The following is a 15,084-nucleotide window of genomic DNA, read 5'->3' as shown; positions in this document are numbered from 1 at the left end:
TTCCTTCAGAACTGCCCTAGTCCAAATGACCTTCCTTGGCCAAAAATGACAATGCGGTCCAAAGAGCCTTGTGTACACAAGAATATAAAAGATGTTCCAAGACTTTTCCTGATGGAAGAAAATTAAACTGGTCCATAGTACCTTTCCATGATGTAAAAAATACTTGGTACAAATAACTTGATGAAAAAAATAACAGTCCTTCCCTATTTTTTTTTATTAACAAGCAAAAGTGAATGGTAGGCTCGTTATAATTGCAAAAGTACAACTGGGAGGATGCACAGATGCTGTAGCCGATGCTACCGTCATGTCCCACACATTCACAAAACCAATATTGATCTCCTGAAAAACCTCCTTGAGGACCAGATACTGAGTATAACCATGGAAGTCTCCTTGTCTTTCCACCGGGGCAAAGAGCTCTCTTCTATTTTCAGTTTTTATGATGACTTTAGTGTCTGGACTCCTGAGGAACAGTCGCTCTAGAGCTCTGCGGATGTTGACAGCTCTCTGCATGAAAACTTTAAAAAGAAACTGTCTAAAGTGTGGTCCCATCATGATTACAAAAATGGTGTCTTTCCCATTGGTGCATTGGTCGATCTGACGACTGGTGTAAAGGTCCTCCTTGTAGTACTAGAAGCCAACATGTTGCAGTGGGAAGCCATGCCTCTTGTAGGAAACATGTACAGTATATCATTCTCCATGTTCATGGCTTACAGTTACAATGGCCTATCCTTTATCATGGTAATGGAAATATTTCACAACTAAGGAAGAGAAGAGGTATCAGTAAGGGATGATGATCGTATGAAAATGTACCTTCAGGAGTGACGTATAGTCTTCTGAGAAAGAAAATATATGTTACACCAAGGATGAAGGACATGAAGACATAAGGGTATCAGAGAAGGATGTCCGTCCCCTGAAGGCCCTCGATGAACCTCTAAATAAGACTGGCTCCCTCTTGTTGGTTCCACTCCATTGATGCATTATATGCTTAGTAAGGCATTTGAATGCCACCATGTAAGTTTTACATTTCTTTGTCTTTCCAGAGCACTAGAGGGAAAATTTGTGGCTGAACGGAACATTCTTGGGGGATTCTTAGACCACGATCCATTGCTATTCGAGGTGGCTATCTTGTCAAGATTGCCAACCACTACTGCAGTCTATCAGAGGTGGACAGTTTCCTAGGCAAGGAGTGCATTGATACATGCTCTTTCCTACAAAATCTGCAAGTCCAGCTCTGCAACTTCCTGGATTGCTGGATGAGGCCGGTTTCAGTGTCTCCGATACTGCAGACGCAAAGCTGACTCATATGGCAGCATCGGTGTTCTAATTTCTCTGCTCGTTTGTAATCCTTACTCTGGATTCCCTCGGTGAAGTGCATGATGAACTGACGTAACGTGGAGTCTTCGATGAGGAAGAGCTTCTTCCCCTGCAGAAATTTAGTAAAGTCGTCCGCCGTCGTGTAAACCGTCATGCTACAGTAATCCGGATTCCAGATGTTATTGTAGAAGTATCCGCTCGGGAGAGGGGAGCTCATTTCTGTCTGACATTTTGGCTTTGGTGCCTTTGTTGTGTCTGGAAAAGATCCAAGAAATAAGATTCTTTGATAAATTTGGTGAATCTTGCAAGTGTCATGCGCCACCACCACAAATGTATGACACCCACTTTTCAAAAGATGATAGAACTGGTGTAAAAGTGAAAAAAAAATGAAATGCAACAATTTTGAGCAAATTTGAGTTGAGTTGTGCAAACATTTTGTGAATTTTCAATCAGTTTCAATCCAGAATTCTGGAGAGAACTGATTGATGAAGCGGCCCTTGGTCTTTTTATACTCCAGTCACATCCAATGATGCATTAATAATTCATAACATAAGTGCAGTACATGATAAATAGCACAAAAAAGTTACTTATTTCGATATAAAGGACTGATTGGACCTTTTTCAAGAAAATTAGAATTTTAAAGAATTATGAATAAATAAATATAAATAATGGTAAAACTTACTGTTACATTGGGCAATGCCGGTGATAGGTGAAATTTGCTGTGGGATTTGTACAACGATATTTTACCTTTAAAACAGGAATGACAAAAATAATAATATAATTTTATAATAATTATAAAGTTTGTGTTATACGCACGCCGCTAGGTTCAGATAGGGCAAGACGGGTTTCATGAATTCTTTGGAATCCTGGGGGAAGCGTTACTCAGGGCGACCATAGGTTGCAGCTTCTCTCAGGCACACGATACATTCAATTGCTGACCAGACACATCTGACAAGAGTCTTTTTCAACAGTTTAACTGTGGAATTTAATCTGAAGCACGGGCAGTGTAATTCAGGGATATTACAGCAACAATCTTCATTACAGTACAGTCTGAGTTTCTTGAGCAACCGGCTCCAGTAACAATACAGTAGTTTCTTCCCAAGGCAGAGTATTACAGTCTCTTCAGTAGCATAATTCAGCACAGATTAGATCTCTTTGCAGCACACTTCTATGCATACACAACCACAGGCTTTTCCTTCACAAGGACACAATAGTACACAGCATTCTTTATCCTGCATGGCGATGGAGGGGGGTAGGGTTTGATGAGGGAAATGATCCCTGTGACACAATTCCTTCCAGTCCTTATCTTCCTGCCCCATAATACTCTGCACTGTTAGTTTAGGGAGATTATATGACCTGTGTTTAGTTTCTCTACTGATCTGAATCCTGTTCAGTTGCCTTCTGCCAGATACAGATAACACACTACCTTTCTCTTCAGCTTCAGCCAGACTACAATAACAAGTTCCCCACAATCCCCCTGGGGTTCTGCTAAAACACTCCCTGTCTCATGTGACTGTATTAACCCCTCTAGTTGCTGGATGCTTCTGAAGCACAACACATCCTGTCTCCTGTGCTTGTGTTACTTCTAATAGTTGGTGGATGCTTTTGAAGCAACAGCACTACTTCTGCATGTCACATTTGTTTGTTTTTTTCAATAAATCAGTAAACACATGAAATATTGAAAGCATTCTCCACTTTATACAATACATTTTCATTACAAGGATCCTCCAATGATCAACTATGATCTGCAGAGGAACCTAGAAGCAGGTGTGCAGTTTCCCTGCAGTGCTCCTACAGGTGAAATGAAGCATTACACTGTGCACATTAACCGGTTCAGGACCGCCCACTGTACATAAACGTCGGCGCTGCCCGGGCTCTGTGCAGCGCCGACGTTTAAAAACGGTGGGTGGTCCCGCAGCGCTCAGGACCCCCAGGGTCCTGCTAGCGCTGCGGTACCGGTTCAGAGCGATAGCTCTGACATGTGGCATCATGGGGACCTGAATGGATCAGGTCCCCATGATGTTAACCTGTTCCTATCTTCTAGATGCCGCGATCCATAGCGATCGCGGCATTTAAAAGATAGTAACAGCTGGTGGTCGGCGATCGGGACCCCCCACATACCTCAGGAGCGGCGGGGATCCCGGTGCTGTGACCTCTGACATCATTGAGACCTGATTGGCTCAGGTCTCGATGATGTCAGCGTCACACCAGCCAATCAGAGAGATCACCAGGGAAGTTTGTTTTAGCAACAAACTTTCCCGGGCGATCTGCCTGATAAATACACTGTTTCTCCTCCGATCTCAGTGAGAGAGCAGAGGAGAAACAGAGTGACAAGAGCTGTCAGCCTTGCCACTGTGAAAGTAAAAAAAATAAAATAAAAAAGAAAGTAAGAGTTAGGGTTAGTGAGTCTGTCAGATCAGTCAGTCCAGTCAGTCAGTCCTGTCAGATCTGTCAGTCAGTCAGTCCTGTCAGATCTGTCAGTCAGTCAGTCCTGTCAGATCAGTCAGTCCTGTCAGGTCAGTCAGTCCTGTCAGATCAGTCCCGTCCGTTCAGTCCAGTCAAAAAATCTAAAAATAAAATGGCCCGTCAGACTTATACCGCAGAGGAGGTGTATGCCCTGCTGTGTTCTGACACTGATGACAGTGCAATCTCAGATGGAGATGTGGATTTTGAGGGCTTTAGTAGCGGCGACACTGAGAGCTCAGAAATGAGCAGTGATTCTGTTCCATCCTCAAGCCCAAGGACCAGTACAACAATAGGGGCAAATAGCGCTACTGGAGAAACGTCTCCAAATCAGGGAACACTGCCCAGTACAAGCGCTGTCCCTGCTACTAGTGAATTGGCGCACGCCAGTGTACAAGGGGCGTTGCCACATGATCTAGCATTTCCCAGATGGGAGGCTTCGGATTCGGCTGCTCCATTCAGCCCTGATTTCAACGCCACTCCTGGTATAAATGTGGAGGTGGAAGATTTTGGACCAATTCATTTTTTTTATTTGTTTTTTACAGACAGCTTGCTAGAGCATATTGTCGTGCAAACAAATTTATATGCATCCCAATTCATAAGCCAGAATCCCCGATCTTACTATGCTAGGGCAAATTTATGGACACCAACTAATGTCCCGGAAATAAAAAAATTTTTAGGACTTACATTTGCCATGGGGCTTGTTAAAAAACCGAGCATTCGATCCTACTGGTCCAACCACCCTGTTCAAGCCACCCCTATGTTTTCAGTCATTCTGCCTAGGACCCGTTATGAAATGCTCATGCGGTTTTGGCATTTTAACGACAATAGTCAATGCCTGCCCAGAAATGCCCCAGAACATGACAGGTTATATAAAATTAGACCCATCATTGAAAATTTGTCAGAAAAATTCTTAAGCCTCTACACCCCAACACAAAATATTTCTATAGATGAGTCCCTTGTAAAATTCAAAGGAAGACTGCACCTCAAGCAATTTATCCCATCTAAAAGGGCAAGGTTTGGAATAAAGATCTATAAAATGTGCGAAAGTTCAACCGGATACACATCCGCTTTCCGCATATATGAGGGGAAAGATAGCCAACTAAACCCACCAGGATGCCCTACTTATCTGGGGACATCTGCAAAAATTGTTTGGGAGCTGATAAGTCCATTTTTTCAAAAAGGCTACAATCTATATGTGGACAATTATTACACCAGCATACCCCTATTTAAAAGTCTGGTTGAACACAACATCGGGGCTTGTGGGACCATCCGTAAAAACCGTCAGGGGTTTCCACAACCATTGGTCAACCAAAAGTTCCAAAAGGGGCAGTCAGGGGCTGTACGCAACGGAGAGCTGCTTGCCCTGAAATATAGGGATAAGAGGGATATTTTTGTCCTCAGCTCGATCCACACAGATGCCACAAGGGCCACTGTAGAACTAGGATCCACCACTCCGAAGCAAAAACCTGTGTCAGTCATTGACTACAACAAACACATGGGGGGTGTGGACCTTGCAGACCAGGTTCTACAGCCATACCAGGTATCAAGAAAGTCCTATACCTGGTATAAAAAGTTGGTTATCTATTTGTTTCAGGTGGCCACATACAATTCTTTTGTGTTGTACAAAAAAGCAGGAAATTCAGATCCTTTTCTTGATTATCAAGAAAAGGTAATTGAAAATCTTGTCTTTCAAAGAGTTAGCCCCGCTCATCCATTAGAATCTGAGGATGTGAAAAGACTCACTGAGCGACATTTTATTGCACTTATTCCAGCAACGGAAACAAGAAGGAACCCCCAGAAAAGATGTCGTGTATGTACTAAGAGAGGAATGAGGCGTGATACCCGCTACTATTGCCCACAATGCCCATCATTGCCAGCCTTATGCGTCACTGACTGCTTTAAAATCTACCACACAGAACCACGTTTTTAAACTGTAAAAATGTATCCCAATTTGTCATTCAAACATTTGGTTCATTTAGTGAATGACATATTCGAGTAGAGCTCACTTAATTTCCAGGGGGGGTTCTCCAGAATCTAAACCTTCCATTGCGTGCTTGTTTCTGGAAATCATCCATCGAGTTAAAATGGTCACTAAACCCATAGAATTTCCAGAGGGGTGTCATTTCCAAAATGGGGTCACTTCAGGGGGGATTCTTTAGCTCTGGTACTCTGAAAAGTGCCAGAACAGCATAATCCCCCCTGAAGTGACCCCATTATGGAAATGACACCTCTGTGGGAATTCATCTATGGGTTTAGTGACCATTTACCTACTTATTTTCCCACCACTAGATTAATTTATACAGAGGAGTAGATTGTAAAATTCGGTCACTTGTTGTGGGTTTCCTCTGTTTAGGCACCTCAGGGGCTCTCCAAATGCAACATGGCGTCCGCTATCCATTCCAGTCAAATTTCCATTCCAAAAGTCAAATGGCGCTCCTTACCTTCCAAGCCATGCCGTGCGCCCAAACAGTGGCTTTGCACTACATATGGGGTATCAGCGTGCTCAGGAGAAATTGCACAACACATTTTGGGGTCCATTTTTTCTGGCTGCCCTTGTGAAAATTAAAAATTTGAGGCTAAAGTAGCAGTTTTGTGTTAAAAATGTGTTTTTTTATTTTCACCCTTCAACATTATAAAATTGTGTGAAGCCCCTGGGGGTTCAAGGTGCTCACCACACATCTAGATAAGTTCCTTGAGGGGTCTAGTTTCCAAAATGGGGTGACTTGTTGGGGGTTTCCTCTGTTTAGGCACCTCAGGGGCTCTCCAAATGCAACATGGCGTCCGCTATCCATTCCAGTCAAATTTCCATTCCAAAAGTCAAATGGCGCTCCTTACCTTCCGAGCCATGCCGTGCGCCCAAACAGTGGCTTTGCACCACATATGGGGTATCAGCGTGCTCAGGAGAAATTGCACAACACATTTTGGGGTCCATTTTTTCTGGCTGCCCTTGTGAAAATTAAAAATTTGAGGCTAAAGTAGCAGTTTTGTGATAAAAATGTGTTTTTTTATTTTCACCCTTCAACATTATAAAATTGTGTGAAGCCCCTGGGGGTTCAAGGTGCTCACCACACATCTAGATAAGTTCCTTGAGGGGTCTAGTTTCCAAAATGGGGTGACTTGTTGGGGGTTTCCTCTGTTTAGGCACCTCAGGGGCTCTCCAAATGCAACATGGCGTCCGCTATCGATTCCAGTCAAATTTCCATTCCAAAAGTCAAATGGCGCTCCTTACCTTCCGAGCCATGCCGTGCGCCCAAACAGTGGCTTTGCACCACATATGGGGTATCAGCGTGCTCAGGAGAAATTGCACAACACATTTTGGGGTCTATTTTTTCTGGCTGCCCTTGTGAAAATTAAAAATTTGAGGCTAAAGTAGCAGTTTTGTGAAAAAAAGTTAAATGTTCATTGTTTTCTTCCACATTCCAAAAATTCCTGTGAAGCACCTGAAGGGTTAATAAACTTCTTGAATGTGGTTTTCAGCACCTTGAGGGGTGCAGTTTTTAGAATGGTATCACTTTTGGGTATTTTCTGTCATAAAGGCTCCTCAAAGTCACTTCAAATAAGATGTGGTCCCTAAAAAAATGTTTTTGTAAATTTTGTTGTAAAAATGAGAAATCGCTGGTCAACTTTTAACCCTTATAGCTTCCTAACAGAAAAAAATTTTGGTTCCAAAATTGTGCTGATGTGAAGTATACATGTGGGAAATGTTATTCATTAACTATTTTGTGTGATATATCTCTCTGATTAAAGGGCATGAAAATTCAAAGTTTGAAAATTGCAAAATTTTCAACATTTTCGCCAAATTTCCATTTTTTTCACAAATAAACGCAAGTGATATCGAAGAAATTTTACCACTATCATGAAGTACAATATGTCACAAAAAAACAGTCTCAGAATCAGGGGGATCCGTTGAAGCGTTCCAGAGTAATTACCTCATAAAGTGACAGTGGTCAGAATTGAAAAAATTGGCCCGGTCACGAAGGCAAAAACAGGCTCTGGCGCGAAGTGGTTAAAATCAATGAACTGCCTGTGTAATACAAGACCAGACAGGTCCTCCAGAGCAAGAGACACTCTATTGCTCTCTATTCTAAGCTTCAGTATCTTATAGGGACCAATAGGGTCAGGCCACGTTGAGTGGGGGCACCACATAGTTAATACATGGGGGCCAGCCTCCGCAGACAGGTAGGGAATTTAGGGTTGAATCAGGGACCATAAAACCCATTCACTAACCGTATGACCTTGGTAATTTTATATCTATATATATTTTTCCGTTACGTCTATTTTCTCCTACTATTTTTATAATAATTTAATAAAGCTATTTTATACGAGTTTTTCTAGTTTTGTTTACTTGATAAGAGCCCCTTTGCTTATCTTTTTGTTTTTTTCAAAATTCAGTACCTTTCCAAGGTGCTCAAGGTCAAAAATATAGGTATGACTAAAGGACAATTCCTTCTGCAGTGTCTTTCTAATTCTGGCTGTAAACCATAAAAATGAAGCAGTTTATATTTTGGTGTTGTAGAATAGTCTACTGTTAAAATCTTTTGAGGGGTCTTAAAGATATCTATCAGTTTGGATCCCAGTACCAGGTCTTGCGAAGTCCAAAATTAAGGGATTATGCCATTCGGAAAGAATTAAAAAGTTCTCTAATGCTAAAACTCATCCATGCTCAAAGCTCAGGAAATCAACCAAAACTTCTTCTAAGTGTTGGAGAAACCAAGAGGCACAGTCACGTCATGTTGGGATTCATTGGAGGTTCTAAGACGTGGATCTTCACCACCAGCACAATCTAGACATTTCTCAATGACATTTAGGGAAATAGCAATAATAATTTTCCTTTAAAATGTTAAAACCATAATGAAAGTTGTACCTCTGAAATATTTGCTTTTCCAATGGGGTAAGATATGAGGCATAAAGATCATAGCCTCTCATTTCATTCAGACTTTCACAAGTAAAGTTGGGAGCTTTGTAGCACTAGAAAACCTTCTCATATAGAGGATCCTTGTATTCACAGATCTCCTTCCCATCTTCCTCAGAGAGCCTAAAGGCACATTTAGTTATGGATACTTTACCAAACTTTCATATCTCCCACTGAAGCCAATAACTCATTGACTGGAATGTCTTGACCTCCAGATAGCGGCCATTCCTTCACTTGGGCAGAACAACAGAATTGTTAAATTGGTTTTGCCAGCCCAGTACAATGGAAAATGAACATGGTAGGACCCATTTTTGAAGTCCTCCACGGTTCCAGAGACAGAAGCTCCAAGTTCTGGAGAGAAGAGTCTTGGTCTGAAGAAATCTCCTCCATACGTCTTCCTCTTGCCCAAGTGATTGAACATATCGACCTGCATCAAAAAGTTGTCTCCCACATGGTACGTCTCCCGGAGGTTGACAATGGAAATCTTACCCTTTCTTCCATTTGTTGTCTGGTTAAAGTAGGTAAATGACACGTTAGGGATGAGTTTTTCTATTTTGTCAAATATGGTGTCTACTTCTACTTGGAGCTCAGTTTTTGGTGGAGGGGTTGATTCATCTGACAGTACTCGGAGCTCAGTTTTCGATGGAGTGGCCAACTCTTTCGTTAAATGTTGTTCTTGATTGTTGGTGGGTGCAAAGCAGGTCTGGAGTAAGTTTCTCATGGAATCCTGAAATTCATAATATTCTCATCGCACCTGGGAATACAATTGGATTTTATAACTTGTGAAGATACTAAGGAAAGACGAATGAGTCAAAAAGTTGTAGATGTGTAGACATGTCTCACCTGGAAACTGCTCTGGTACCAACCAAAGCTTATAAGGAATATGGCAAAGAGAAGTACTGGGATCTATGGTTTATGCATGGTGGTAGGTTCACAGTGAGGTCACCCCGCTGGAGTCGGATCCAAAATCAGATTCTGATCGCATCCTGTGGGAGGTCTAAATATATAAGGAAAAACTTCAAAAATGTTGTAGGATCTTAATGATCACTCATGAAATGAGACATTATGGAGCAGCTCCAATCTACAGTAGCTTTTATGCACAAGACCAATTATAGCTAAATACCCCTTCATGGATGGATGGATGGATGGATAAATGATCGAATGAACAAATTAGTGTCTGATTTGCTCAGGGAACATCTCAAATCTGAGCCTTAATTTTTTCCTTTCTTAATTTTTAAATATAAAGTCTCTTGTTGAAAGTATTTACTTTATAAGCATGAGCAATGAATGAATGAATGAATTAACGAACTTGTGCAAAATTACGTAACTGGTCATCAGCGCTGGGGTCTGCAAGTGTAGACGGGGCTCAGGAGCCAAGCTCTCCTAACACGCGGTAGATAGCGACTGTAATACATAGCCAGTATTTGCATCTAACAGCAGCGGCCGCAGCTGAGCTACGATTGCTGCTGTTCACCATTTAGATGCTGCTGTCAATCTCTGACATTTAAATGGAGTGGTTGCTGGTACTGCTGAAGGCCCACATCGCTGCCATCTTTATATTATACAGTCATGGCCGAAAGTGAAAAAAAGGCAAATTGATCATAATTTCACACAAACCCCAAAAATGGGCCAAACAAAATTGTTAGTACCTTATTGTTGGGTAAACAACTTTGTTTCAAGAGTGTGATGCTCTTTCTAATTAATAATGTCAGTTTTACTATATGCTTAATCTCAATATTCCTTAGAAATTGCAGCTACAAAACCATAAATACTCAACAATCATTAACAAAAAACGTCTGATTATTCCGTGTAGAGAAGCTCCTGCATCTCCTCTCTCCCCAACACGGATTTCGCCATATAATGGAGCGCTTAAGGTGCACTGCTCAGTCCATGGAGCCACATATTGTATATAAATTGATTTTCCCTTGAAGGAAAGCAGGTAGAATCAGACAGGAGATAATCTATGATTAACCCTTTCCTGCTTAGAAATAGAAGACTTATAATATGTAGACTCTTTGCCCATTATCGGTCACAACCCTCCACCCCTCCACTCACAATGGAATCGCCGTCATTAATCCTTTTCTTACCTGGATTGTCAGTGTCCCATTCACTAAAGACAGAGGATGATTCACGGGGTGGAGCGATGATGTTGACTCGCCCCCTGGGCCGTGGGGTACCCGGGACCGGACTTCAGGGCAATGCTGGGAGTAGTAGTGGCGACCCGGTCCCGTGGCTCAGGGTGGCCAGACCAATATTGTGGCAGTCTCTGTATCAGTATAATGCAATGTCCAACTACGCCACCCGTGGATTGCGGTCAATAAGAACCGCCGCTGCTGAGCAGACCTCTGAGGCTGATGTTGTGAGGGCAGCAGAGTGTAGTATAACTCCCCACGGGAGGAGTATAGCCTCAGGGTAGTGAGTGTGGATGATGGGAGTGATGGTGCACGAGCGCAGCAGGAACGACTCAGAGGCTTTGCAGTGCAGTTCAGGGTCTTTACTGATGATGATAAGGCAGACCCTCCCGGGAGTACTGGCTAGCATCAGAGGCCTGGTCAGTCTGTGAGCAAACTGGAGTTCCCCTGGCCAGGTGGAGTTGTAGGCCTCCCCATCTATCTGCACTCTTCCTGGCTACCTTGCTGTAAGCGAGTGGAAGTAGCCCACGTCTCTGAGTGTACCGTGTGGTGCTCACCCGTATGGCTGGTGACTTGGGGCCTTCTGATAGTCCCAGCTCCTCGATGGCGGTGCTGGTCCCTTGCTCGTGACTGAGCCTCCGGGCTTCTATGGCCAGAGGACCTGAAATCCCCTGCCGGCGGGTTTCTACTGCTGGGTATATATACGTCCCCACAGCCTCGGACTCCTGTGTCCGGTTCTTAGCGTCTTCTGCCAGGACGAACTTCGCTTAGCTCAAGTCCCTGGTCTTCAGCTCCTGCTCCTACAGAGCTCCTCGCTGTTACTTTCCTTGTGTCTGGAACAAACTCCAGGCTCTGACTCTACTAACCTCGCCCCAGATCCAGTTTATATAGGGCAGGTTCCTCCCCTATCTGGTCTGGGACAGGAGATGTTGCATGTTTAAGGGCTCCTCACCAGGAAACCTCTCACTTGTTCTCAGACATAATATTTCTATCACTGTGGCAACCAGACCCCTGGGGTGCCCCATTCCCCCCTAGTGAAATTTAGTACTCCGGGACTAAACACATTTTTAAGAAAAACACACATACAAGGGTATAAACAATAACAGGAAAAAGTACATTTTGTCTTGATGGTCACGGCATTTCCATAACCGGGTGTCCACATCACCCAGGGTGAAGTTTTTAAGCAGAGTAGGGGACCTGTCCAAAGCAAACCCCAAACGTTGGCCTTGGGCGTGGCTGCAAGGCGAAGCGAACTACTTTGGACCACACGGGGCCACGCCAGACAGGTTTTTCTTCCGTGGCCGTCTTCGCAAGAAGCACCAAGTGTAACTATCTACAATGTAGTTCCGGTTATTCAGCGTCCATAACCTGTCAGTCCAAATAAACCTGAAGGGTAACTAGAGAAAAATAATTAATAAACAGGCAGCAAACATAAACCATTTTCAACATTTGTAGTTTACAGGTAAATTCACATTATAGTTTAAATTCTCCAGCGAGCGGGCATCTGTCCTCTAGTGCTCCTGGTGGACCTACGCAACCCACTATTTGGGTCTGCACCACAGGGTGTAGGAGGTGTTGCGGGTAGGCCTGGCAGCTTTCTGCGTACTCTTTGGCTTACTAGGGGCACGGCAGGCTCACTACTAGCAGAGGGTTGATTCTCCTGGGCTGCTGGTATGGATTCTTCTGCCTCTTGGGCCGGCTGCTCTTCTGACACTACCTGTTCTTCTGTAGGCCCCTGAGGGGCTGGCTGGAGAAAGGTGAGGACGGGTACCACGATAGCATTGTTGATTTGTGTCCAGGACTGGGGAAAGTCTCCGAGTACTGTACTGATCATTTCTTCCCTTTCCTCTGCGGGTTGAGGGTTCTCTTGATCTTCGTCAGGGCTTTGCAGCTGCTCTGGACACTTTTTCAGGTGGTCTCTGGAAACAATGGCTGTGGTCTCTCCTCCATCCTTACTGATTACACAGACTTTTGGATTATCATGACTTGAAGGCAGTACTGTGTACGGGTCCTTCTCCCACTGGTCGTCCAACTTGTGGAGCCGCCTCTTTCTCTTCAAGACCTGCTCTCCAGGTACCAGGGGAGCAGCGGGAGCATGCTGGTTATAAGTCTTCTCTTGCCTCTCTCTTGCTTGAGACAGACTTCGCTCGACGCTCTCCTGTACTTTCTGATACTGCTGCTGCCGTTCTGTATCCCAGTCTGCCTCTGGCGAGGTGTCCTCAGGTGTCAGGACTCCCATATCCAGGTCAATAGGCAGCTTACCAGGTCTTGCTCTCATTAGGTAAGCCGGGGTACAGTTGGTGGAACCTACGGGGATGTGATTATACAAGTCCACCAGATCAGGCAGTTTTTCAGGCCACAGACTGCGTTCTTCCAGGGGCAACGTTTTTAGCAAGTCTATCACCACCTGGTTCATTTTCTCACATAGTCCGTTGGTCTGAGGGTGATAGGGCGTTGTTCTTATCTTCCTGCAGCCATACAGATTGCAGAACTCTTGGAAGACCTCCGCTTCGAAGGCTGGTCCTTGGTCCGTCAGCACTTGCTCCGGATACCCGTGTGGACGGCAGAAGTGCAGCTGGAAGGCCCTGGCTGCTGTTTGAGCCGTTAAGTCTTTGACAGGGACCACCACCAGGAACCGGGAGTAGTGATCTACGATGGTGAGGGCGTAGACGTACCCAGATTTGCTTGGAGCAAGTTTCACATGGTCCAGGGCTACCAGTTCCAGTGGCTGCCTGGTGATGATGGGCTGCAGGGGAGTCTTCTGGCTGGCACGGTCTCTTCTTCTTAGGCTGCACGGGCCTCAGTCTCTGCACCACCTCTCGATGGCTCCTCTCATGCCTACCCAGTAGAACCGTCCACGCAACAAGAACTCCAGTTTCTTCCATCCGAAGTGTCCTGCTCCATCGTGGTATGCCTCCAGAACCATAGCCGTGTCTCGTCTTGGGACCACTACCTGCCAGGTCAGCTCATGTGTTCTAGAGTTGACCATTCTCCGGCACAGCTTCTCCTTGTAAAGAAACAGTTTACTTTTCTTCTTCCACTGTTACTTGGTCTCCTCTGGAGCGTCTGGGTCAAGAGGGGCATCAGCCTGTGTCAGCATTTCTTTCACCAGACGGACTGCGGGATCACTGTCTTGTGTCTCCGCCCAGCTGTAGTGGGGTAAGGGATTGAACGTAGCAGAGCGCCTGTCCCTTACACGGTGGGAATACAGGGTAATCCCATGACGGTGGAACGCAGGGAGTTCGACTTCTTCCAGTTCTTCTGGATCTTCCCCTAAGTCCGGTAAGTTTGGCATTCTGGACAGGGCATCCGCATTGGAATTTGAGCGTCCCGCCCGGTATTTGATGGTGAATTCATAGTTGGACAGGCGGGCCATCCATCTCTGCTCCAGGGCACCAAGTCTTGCAGTGTCCAGGTGTGTCAACGGGTTGTTATCCGTGTAAACGGTGAACTTGGAAGAGGCAAGGTAATGCTTGAAACGTTCGGTCACTGCCCACACCACTGCCAGGAACTCTAGCTTGAATGAGCTATAATTCTCAGGGTTTCTCTCTGTGGGCCGTAGTTTTCGGCTGGCGTAAGCGATTACCCGTTCTTTCCCCTGCTGGATCTGGGACAGTACGGCTCCTAGCCCGATGTTGCTCGCGTCCGTGTGGAGGATAAAGGGCTGGCCGTAGTCAGGGTACGCCAGGATTTCATCCCCCGTGAGGGCCATCTTCAGCTGGTAGAAGGACTCCTCTTCCAGATTTATCCACCTGAAGGGCAGCTTCTGGTTTTTGGCCTTCCTGGATTGACCTATCAGGAGGTCCTGCATAGGAGCTGCCGTTTTGGTGAAACCGGGAATGAATCTTCGGTAGTACCCTACCAACCCGAGGAACTGCCGCACTTCCTTTATGCTGAAGGGTCTTGGCCAGTGTTTAATCACGGTGATCTTATCGGGGTCGGGAGCCACTCCGTCAGCACTCACCACGTGTCCCAGGTACTGCACCTTTGGTTTCAGCAGGTGACACTTGGATGGTTTCACTTTTAAGCCGTAGCTTGCCAGGGCATCAAACACTTCTGCCAGGTGTTTCAAATGGTCCTCGTAGGTTTTGGAATAAACGATGACATCGTCCAGGTATAACAGGACCGTCTCGAAATTCCGGTGTCCCAGACAGCATTCCATCAACCGCTGGAAGGTTCCTGGTGCGTTGCAGAGCCCGAACGGCATACAGTTGAATTCGCTGAGACCCATCGGGGTGGTGAATGCGGTCTTCTCCTTGC

The 15,084-nt window shown here is 45.0% G+C and overlaps 1 pseudogene; it reads right to left on the bottom strand.

Annotated features, from left to right (window-relative positions):
- Positions 1 to 216: 216 nt before the first annotated feature.
- On the bottom strand, positions 217 to 9,613 carry LOC141161205 (NXPE family member 4-like; annotated as a pseudogene).
- Positions 9,614 to 15,084: the final 5,471 nt, after the last annotated feature.

Source organism: Phyllobates terribilis, unplaced genomic scaffold (assembly GCF_046119375.1).
Source record: "Phyllobates terribilis strain yellow unplaced genomic scaffold, ASM4611937v1 Scaffold_9__5_contigs__length_417890890, whole genome shotgun sequence".
Taxonomy (NCBI): Eukaryota; Metazoa; Chordata; class Amphibia; order Anura; family Dendrobatidae; genus Phyllobates; species Phyllobates terribilis.
Note: the sequence above shows the minus strand (reverse complement) of the source record. Positions and strands in the feature narration are given on the sequence as shown.